The 10,193-nt window shown below is 43.7% G+C and overlaps 1 protein-coding gene across 2 annotated transcripts in view; it reads right to left on the reverse strand.

Moving 5' to 3' along the window:
* CHD2 (chromodomain helicase DNA binding protein 2) overlaps positions 1-10,167 on the reverse strand; it is a 104,742-nt gene extending 94,575 nt beyond the window's left edge. For both annotated transcript variants that reach the window (XM_072345823.1, XM_072345821.1), the window contains exons 1-2: positions 10,131-10,167; positions 9,541-9,669 (exon numbers count right to left, since the gene is read on the reverse strand). The gene's annotated coding sequence lies outside the window, so the exon portion shown is untranslated. The remainder of the gene's footprint in view (positions 1-9,540; positions 9,670-10,130) is intronic.
* Positions 10,168-10,193: the final 26 nt, after the last annotated feature.

The following is a 10,193-nucleotide window of genomic DNA, read 5'->3' on the forward strand; positions in this document are numbered from 1 at the left end:
GAAAAAGTATGAAAAGATGCAGTGTGTGGGGACACGCTCCAGCTGAAGCCCTAGAGATACGTGTTACAGCAAGCCAGGAAGAAAATAACAGAGAAGTCCTTTAGTGCCTTTGGCAGGTAAGGCATTTAATAAACATGTCTACCAAGAATCTTCTATAATAAAACTCGATGTATCATTTCCGTTCACTGAGCTGGTGTCATGTCTGCAAACTGCACAAGGCTTTGTCTCCTCAGTGCATTAATTTCCATCCAAATGCCCAGGCAGAGCCTCTATTAGCAACCTCTGTTGACATGAGTAGATTATTCACAGAAGCATAACTAAATGTCTCTTATTTCTCTGAAATCTACACTCGCTCCTCTGCAGGCGGATGACAATTCACAAATGAAAATGTCTGCTGTCTTCCCTTTAAGTATTTGGGGCTGGATTTAAACGTACAACCTCTACTGAAAGATGGATTCTAGACATCACCTTCTCATCATGATAGGCTTCAGCACTCAGAATGTGCTGTGGCCTAGAGGCAGTTTGCACCAGACCCAGCACCCAGTACCTCTGAGCTGGAAAAGTAGTGGACTAAGAGCAGGAGACTCCTAGGGGCATTGTCAACAGCAAATGGATCATGTATCAGGGATACAGGGAATATTTAGCCAGCCTAGAGCAACTCTCCTGGCTTCCCTGCCAGGCTGTGGCTCCCCTTCCTTTGAGGGTCTATGCCAGTAACAAGGGAAGGGTATTCTGAAGGAACAGTAGGACATAGGATTGCAGCCACAGAGCAGAGACAAGTCAACACGGTGCCATATAGCTCTATGTGGCCCTGGAACAGAATTTGCAAATGTGGGAGGAATGATCTTTTCCTGTAGGTCTGCCCCCACCCTGTCTGGCATTAGCTGATGCCCTCTAGTCTGTTTGTCCCAGAAGCAGGGAGCAACTGTCTGCATGACTTGACTTCTCTGTGACCCAGAAATGCTTTCCAATTTACCACTCACGTCGCTCAACCAAAGCAATCCATACGGACCTGCATGCAGAGCACACTGTGCTGCTGTGCCTTACTCTGTCGGCCTCTGCTGCTCCCTAGCATGGCTTTATCTCCCTATAAAATAAAGGCCATTATGCTGTTATTCAGGTAGTAGAAGCTTTGAAGAAACGCTTTCAAGTATGCTATAGAAGCAGACATTATTACCCACTGCCCAGGGGTTTGGAGGTTTACTCCAGTAAAAGGCTTTGCATTCTGCTGGCAGGAAGCACTACACATAAAGTGGAAAATTTTCCAAGCTGAATTTAGATGAGCTGATTTTTTATCAGATCTTCTAGAGAATGGGCATACCACTCCCAGGACTGTATGAGGGCTTAATGCTCTAATGATATTCACCCTACCACTACAGATTCACAGGGTAGAGCAACGTGCAAAGTTGAAGAGACTGAAATTTCAAGGGGCTGATGTGAGATGAAATCCAGCGTTCATGGACAGATCCAACATCTGGCTCAGGTTGTGTGCACATAGGAATCTTGGTGCTCAGTGTTTAGAGGCACAGAAGATTTAGCATGGGGCAGGAGGCAGAGCATAGGTTAGATTAGCCAGTCCTCGTAGCTAGGACCAGGGTGAATTAGCTCCCCTGGGAAGGACTGTAGGTTATGCTTGGCTCCAAACAGTGCTCAGACTTCTACTTCATAAACACCAAGTCCCTTTCTCAGGTGTTTGAACTGGTGGAAGAAAACTGGGAGAAGCAGGGAAGGCTTATGGACCAGACATCTTTCATCTCGACCGCAATAAACCTATTAGCATCGCACAGGTGAGGAAAGGTTTGTGGCACTGAGCTGATAACAGCACTGACAGCAGATGTTCAGCACCAGGCAAATTCCTTAGGAACAACCTTAATTGAAGTGCTTACTCCCAAAAACTGTCAGCTGTATTTGGGCTGATGCGGAAAATATTTTAAATGGTGTTTCAGACAGCAAAAACAAGAGATGGGTAGAAATTACTGCTCACAAAAGCTGGGCTTAAGTGACAATTTCTGTGGTGAAAAGCTGCATTTATTTAGTTGATCTAAAGCTGCTTTGTAAAGGAAACATTTTACACCTACTCTTCAGGTATAAAGAAGGCTTAAAAATTAGCTGAAAAAATGTGTTTGTTATTTGAGGATTATCCAGGCCTCCTCCCTTTCTTCTTTGCACTTCGCATTTTAAACAGAGGGAAAAGTAGGTATTAGGGTTGTTTTCTTTCAAGTGGAGAGATACATGAATCTTTCAAACATCTAGATTCTGACCCCACCTATCCTTCCAGTATTTTAATTAAACAGATGATAAGAAGCAGCAGTGAGTTTCCAGCAGTTTATGAAATAATCTTTCCTTTCCTGATGGCTTATCTTTTATCTTTTGATCTAGCAAGGTCACCATCCTACTATCTCCACTCATCCTTAGAGACCCTCCAGCCAAACAAAGATAAGGCTTTCAACTTCTAAAGTAAAAACAGAGTAAACCGTTCCTGTAAACCACAGCAGTACCAAACAAAAACAGCACCAACAAGCCACAGCACGGAGGCCTTTTTAGGGCAGAAGCAAGAGCTTAGTCATTTCCCCTCTGTCGGATGGACCCTCTGCTTTTATACCTGTGCCGGTCTTTTAAGACACATACAAGTAGGTCCTGAGGCATGAGAAATTCTATTACAGCATACATATATCCACTCATAGAAATGCCATTTTGACCTCATCTGACTTATCTCCTGCAATGACAAAACAAGCGCCATGTGTGATGGTGGCAGCAGTTCAGACGGACCCAGAGATAGGAAGAGCAGGGGTGTTTTGTCCTGTTTGTTTCACATCCTGGTCACTTGTAGCTCTGTATGGAGTCCTGCTACTTGGCAGTCCCTGTAACACCATCAATAAACCTCCAAAGCTATCTGAGGCTACAAGATTATTAGCTACCACCGCGATGAGTTTATTTAATGCAGCTGAGATAAAGCAGAACACTCTAAGAATGCACTTTGCAAATTATCTTTAAAAAAAAACAAACCCAAACACCCGACTTGAATTATGTGTGGGTTTCCTTCAGGTTGCACTTCAGCAAGCCATCCGGGACTCGCTGCATGAATAGCCAGCCAAGCAGTGGGAGGCAAAGCCATCATCGGCTTTTGTGTTCTTTGATTACCGTTATTCAAACTAAACAAAGATTTGTGGTTTGCTGGTGTTCTTCCTTTCCTTCCCCCCCCACCCCCCCAGATTAACTGCTACACTCTGACATTGTGTATATTACGGTTATTGTAGAAACCTGTTTAAGCGATAATCTCTGCACACCAGTTTAATGATCGCACCAGCCTTTATTTAAAAGAAATCTGTTGCTTATCCTAGACTTAAATTGCAAGCCTTTTACAGCAGTAACACCGGCTTTTAAGTGTCTGTAAAAAGCCATAAAAGCTTTACAAGGTTACAGAAATAACAGCCTAATATAATGTGCTAACTAGGAGGATCCAAAGGAGTCAGACTTGTCCGAGCATATGTAAAGATACTGCTTGCTCTAGATCACTGGTCTTTAATTAGCAGTAGGACCTCGCAGCAGCACTCAGATCACTCATGATAGATGAGGCACTGTGGTTTTACTGCACTGCTGGTGCAGTTTATCTGTCGACAGTCACCAGAAAAAGGATTTAACCTTTAAAGTTACATAAACTCTGGTGGCACGTGCCCCCTTTTCTGACATCCAAGCTCTAAGGCTCCTCTGATGATACCTGACCTGGTCACTCCTTGTGTTTATATCTCTGCTAGTGACCTGAGTTTTTAGTTTTGAGGCATGGGAAGGGGTGTGCTCATACAGCACTACTCCTTTATACATCACACTTCATTTCCCACCTGCTCTTTGTTCAGAAGACGCGTTATGTCTGCAGAAACTCCTTGGGAAGGTAGTTTGCTACAATGTGTCTACATTTCATTTCTCACACAGAAAGTGTATTCATTCCCACAAATCCCAACTCGCCTAAATCCAGCGATTTAGCCAGATTCAGCTCCTTTGCTTATTTGTTCTCTGAACCATTTCTTGCAGTTTCTCCCTTATTCTGAGTGCCTTATAGTAAATACATCTGGGTGCTGCGTGGAAGTCATCAGAAAGCCCAAAGCAATGGGCAACCTGAGTTTCACATGCATTTCTAAGCAACGCATAAGGAGCATTCACACAAATGAGGTTGTTCTTGTAGCAGGCATCCATAAATACAGAGATCTGCCATTCCAAGAAGCAGTTGCAGAGAGAAACACTTCCTAGTTCTATCTAGCCAGAACCAGGCTCTTCTGCCAAAAGTGTTATTGCTAGTGAGAGTTCAAGTCTATAATGACACTGAGCAGGTGTAAACTGGAAGAACAGCTCAGCAGGGGGAAAAGCTAAAACAACTCCCTCCCCTGCTGTAAAGTCTTCTCCTCGAGGTTCATGTTTTAACAGGATAGAAAAGCAAGCTCTCACCAGAAAGGAAACCAAACACCTCCTGCATTTTCCACTGACTGAATTTCTTCCCCTCAAAATCTTGTTCTTCTACCAAAGCTCTTGGGAGCGCATGCCTTTGCATTAACCACTGTATTGGTTGTTAATATACAGATGGTAGCAAACATACAGAAGGAATAAGTAAAGGGAAACTCACCAGTGGTGGTGCCTCGGCTGAAGAAGCTGGGGCAGTCCTCACTGGTGAGCAATCTCCAAGAGATGGTGCCTCAGTGGGAGTCAGCCCTTAAATGAGGTCTCAGAGGGGATGGAGTTGAGCTCCACCCCTTCCGGGAGCACAGCTCCATCACTCTCACCTGTGCTCCCACAGCTGACCCCATACTTGCCTCAGCTGATTAATCAGAGGTTCAGGCTGTGATTACCAATCTCCCATACAACCACTGCTAAGGGGGGAGATGAAAGAAAGATAGAGGTTCCTTGTTATCCAGGTGGGACCCTCTGTCCTAATTACATGGGAAACGTAGTATACTACACAACATCTAAACCCCATGAATTAGCTCAAGTCTCAGACAGATGACAGTTCCAATAGAATGCTTATTGCAGAAGGGCTGGCAAACTCCCCTTGCTTGTATTTATTACTGCTCTGTTCAGAACAAGCCGCATGATGTCATTCACGAACAGAGTTGTGCAATGTCACATTCCAGCCTAGGAACCAGGAATGATTCCCAGTTTAGGCAAATGACATAAAAAAATATCAGTAAAGCATCCATGAGGGGGAAAAAAAAGAAAGAAAAAAGGCTGAAACAGAAAACAACAGACCCTGAAGCCATGTGAAACAAATCATGTTTCACAAAGCTGACACATTAATGATGCTTTACTTCAAATACATTTACCAAAGAAGTTCTCCATATCTTCAGAATATGGAGCTAGGATTGCAAAATTAAATTAAAATTCAGGAGGGATATTTACAGATTATTTATGTAGTAACAACCTGCAAATATTTCCTTTGGACATTGCTGTTTGGAGGAGATTTTGGAGGTCTAGCTTCTCATTTTACTGGCATCTTTAGGGATGAGACTATAAAGAAGATTCCAAGCTCCCTCTGCTCTAACACCCTATTTGTTCCAAGGATAATCTGAAGAACAAGTATACTGCTGTTATAAAGGTTGAGTCTTTTTTATGGCTGCAATATATTGCAAAGTTAAAAAACTCGAAGGTCCCACTACATTACCTCTGTTAACATGAGGGTCCTTTACCCTCTGCATTACAGTTTGGTCATTCCTTTCCAAAACACTGGTTTAGTATTACCAGTTTTAAGGTAATCTTTCCCTCTTCTGGATCCAAAGAGAAATAAATCACCTGAGATGTTAAGACAACAATGACAGCTGGATCAGTTTATGTTGTCTAAGGGAAGCCCTCAGAAGATGTACTTCTTCCTGGGGCTTTATGCTTTGTTCTCAAGGGAGTCAAGCCATTTTCCATTGGTTCAGCCTTTTAACATCTGAAAAAGAAGTGACTACACTAAATACCTTGTACAGTTCATAAAAAAAATAGATCAGAGCTGAGATATTACTTGCCTAAGAGTCAGCCACTTGGGATTTCCATTGAACAGATGGGAACAAATCCCAATCTGTCCTAATTAAAGAACAAAATGAAATTAAATTGTAATTGAACAGAACCTCAGCATCACACACAACGTGCTGGAATATAATGTTCTATTGCTTTGCAGAATGAAGATTCCAGGGAATAAATCCAGGGCTCATCTAAGTCAATAGGTCTCATTCAGAGAACTTCAGATGAGGCTCAAACACTGCTGAAGTATAATCTCAGCACCAGCTTATGAAATGTCCTGCCTTTGGTCACAGCTGAATCTCTCTGACACTCCTCAACCTCTTCCAGAGGAAAAGACAGGCAAAATTCATGCAGGATGTACGCAGAGGTAACTTACCATGGGACTCCCACTCAGGAGGTTCCATTTCTAAACGCAGTCATGCCTCTATCCCCACATATGTCTAGACATTGCTGAGCAGAAATTACCTGGATGCAAGGAGTGCAATAAAAAATACCCGAATCATTAATCACCGTCACTGAGTGGCTGGTTAAACCCAATTATGTCCAGAACCAGATTATTGAGGATAGAAACAGCTATAAAGAAGAACCTTAGAAGGCAGGGGACAGAGCAAAGGTACAACTGGAAGTAATTGCACTCTGTATGTGGATAATGCCTTTCTTTTTTACTTCTGCTGTGCTGCTTCTTATCTGAGCACCCAAAAAAATCCAACAGCACAAGCCTGCTTCTTTGGGGGATCCAAACAAGCCAGAAAAATCCTGAGCTTTATCATTTCTAAACTGTTTGGAATATCTTTGACACAGCACATACTGGTCCAATTGTACCTTGTCAAATAGAGGAACTCTGTACTGTCAGTAAATATTAATTCTCCGTGCTGGCTTTCAGCATAAATCTAAGTAGACTGAAATATCTGCTGCAGGAACACTAAAAAAAAAAAAGCAGAAGTAGCAATAAAAGTCTACCAAAAATGCTAGACCTAGCATCCACCACTGCCTGCTTTATGCTAGTCAAGTAACATGTTTCAGGCTAAGCATTTTAGAGAGAATTAGATTGATGCACTCACACAATACAGCAAATTCTGTTGCAAACTTGCAGAATATTTTGGGAATAAGTCTGATTCTATTAAGAAATGGATATGAAACAAACGGACAAGGTTCCAAAGCTTGCAGTGCCCCTTAGCCAGTCCTGCACTAGAGCAGCACTGCTATGAGAAGATTAAAGATGATCACAGGAAAATCACAGATCCAGAAATGTTAAGTTTTTTACGCTCAAAAAGGATTTTGTGCTGCCCACCATCCTGCATCACCCCATTGCAAAGATGGCAGCACTCAGTTCTGAGCAAGCTTAGAAGGTGGTTCATCTTTGTGGCTCATCCGTCCTTGCACAAGGAACAAAAAAAGACTTGTGGGTCAACATGGGACAGCAGCTGCTTTTTACTCCTGATCTTTGCATAACCGTTGGGCACTGAAGGCAGCAGTTGTGGACATTAGTTTTTGAGGATAGAGAGTGTCTTTGTCTAGATTCATATCCAGTACATGTCACTGCAAATCTCTAATAGCACTTATAAGAGCAATAGCAAATGACAGAAGCATTTTTGGACCCAAAGCCTTGTGACAAGCTAGAATCAGTTCTCACTTTGGAAGGCCCTACACCTTCTGCTTCATTGTACGGCAAAGCACCGAGCTACAAGAGGAATGGAAGCTTACGACACAGTGAGATCTGACAGAGGCAAAGCAGCAGCTGGCAAACATCTCACAACAGGCAGGGCCAACATCAGGGTCAGTGTTTACAAATAACAAATCAAGTGAGCAGTGCTCACACCAATGTTTGGGAAAGAGTCTGCATCACCAGTCTGACCTCCTCCCCAGCTGGATTCTTTGCTTTTGCTGAACAGAAATAAATTGGGGCCCCGTGTCGGAAACAGGGAAACTAAACAAAAACAAGCAATGAAATAAAGCTGGAACAATGAGCAATTCAGACAGTTTAGATGCCCTTCTGCACATTGGACATGTCAAAATTTCCTCATACCAAAGAACTTCCTGCAGAAAACACAGGATGCCTTTATTATAGAGTGGGTGGCGTTTGATACAGCATTCCAATTGGCTGGGAAAGCCTATGAACCATACATTCTTTACTGCTGTCTTTCCGACTGCACATTGCTAGCAGAACTACTTCTTTGTACTCATTTTCAAAGTTGACTGACACACACACATAGATTATACCCTGCCATGATAAACTCCAAGTATAGGCGGAGTTTAAGAGGAAGGAAATCAGCTCCTTCTTCTCTTCTCCTTTCCTTCACTTCATTTCTGTGGCAACGTGCCCTTTTCCCCAGACACAAGCAACTATTCTGCAGAAGTGAAACTTGTGCTAATCTGATACAACGCATGGCAAGCAAAACTAAGTTATATATGTCCTAGAAGTACCCTAGCATTGGCTTCCTTCTTTATTCTTGCTGTCTGGCTTAATGGCACTGCTCAAATACTCAGCACACCTGGATTCATTTCACAGCCACAAGTGTGATTTCCACAGATCTTAAGAAAAGGACTGCTGTCATTTGATAGATGTCAAGTATTAGCACATAAATTAAACTAGACCCAAAGTCAAGGCAATCAGCGTATATTGTTGCTGAAGGCAAAAGAAGTAAATCTGTTTTAGTAATCCTTTCAGTTTAACAGATACAAGATGCTGAATCAGCAACACAGCGAGGTTTATTCCATGAGAATGCCCATGCAAATGCATCGCAGCTTGAACTCTGTGATCACTTCATTTTATATTTGGACAGATGTTGCATGTTGTAATTAAAAACAGTTGTTATTGGCAAGGAAATGTTATTGGAATAAGGAGCAGATGAGTTCTTAAGGAACCCATTGGGCCACATTCATCCCTGGTGTTACTTCATTGACTCAATAGGCATACAAAAATAAAATTAGCCCAATCTGTTTCTTAGATAGATGCCTCTAGAGGAACACAAGAGTGAAACAAGATCATTGAACCCTTTCCCCAAGAGTCCAGTGGCGTGTATAGAAAGCAGGCAAATTTTCAAGCAAACTGTTTTTCAATTTTACCCTCATTTTTGAGAAGGCTTCGCAAGTGGTGTGAATTACTGCACATTTGAAAGAGTAAAATCAGTCACAGGGACAAGTCCCACTTACAGCCTTCCTTGACCGCAGTCCCATGCAGAAAGGGAATTGTGCAGAGCCAGCATCACAGGTTTGAGTCTCAGGGAGAAGCCAGGCATGGACTCTTGAAACACCTCAGTGGGCACCAAGGGTTGGTGAACATTTAATACCGTATCTGTTTGCTTAAGCCAACAACGGCAGCAATTGCTAAGGAAACACGTGCAGTATGAGCTCACCAGACAAGTAATAAGATCCAAGTCTGTATTTATAGAGCAGTCACTATGGATTAACACACCCTTTAACTGCATAGACCCTTAACAGCTGGCAAGTGCCTCTGGCACCCTTTAAACACAGGAATGGTTGACTTACATAAAACAGGCCAGCCTGGGCATGACATCTGTCAGTCAGTGCAGTGCTGCTCATGAAACTCACCCTGTCTGCTTGGCTCCCAGCTGGCAGTGATAGCTTTATCCTTCCCAGTCCTGCTTCACCCTCTACTCCATTGCTGGTGGGAACAGGCCGTCAGCCTTTCTTCTAAGCGTCCTTCCTCCTTGCTTCCCACTGGTAAGAGAGAACGGCCTATATGAGTCACTGAATCAGTCCGGTTGGAAAAGACCACTGAGATCATCCAGTCCAACCATCCACCTACCACCAATATTGCCCACTGTCCAGATCCCTCGGTGACACATCTACACCGTTCTTGAACACCTCCAGGGCCGGTGACTCCATCACCTCCCTGGGCATCCAATGCCAAAGCATCACCACTTTTGGAGAAGAGTTTTTCCTAATGCCCAACCTGAACCTCCCCTGGCACAACCTGAGGCCGTTCCCTCTCATCCTATCGCTGTTACCTGAGTAAGAGCTTTCCCCCTGAGCCTCCTCCATCCCAGACCGAACCATCCCATTTCCCTCAGTTGCTGCCGTATCACTAGCGCCCAAGCCCCGGCAGCGGGGTTCCCACCCGCGGTGCGCTCCGGACTCCTGCAGCGGGCACAACCGCGGCTCGGAGGACCAGCCCTCACCGGGACACAACGCGCACCTCAGCCGCATGCAGCTCCGCCAGAGCGCGGGGGGGAGGCGAGCGG

The sequence above is a fragment of the Excalfactoria chinensis genome, chromosome 10 (genome assembly GCF_039878825.1).
Source record: "Excalfactoria chinensis isolate bCotChi1 chromosome 10, bCotChi1.hap2, whole genome shotgun sequence".
Taxonomy (NCBI): Eukaryota; Metazoa; Chordata; class Aves; order Galliformes; family Phasianidae; genus Excalfactoria; species Excalfactoria chinensis.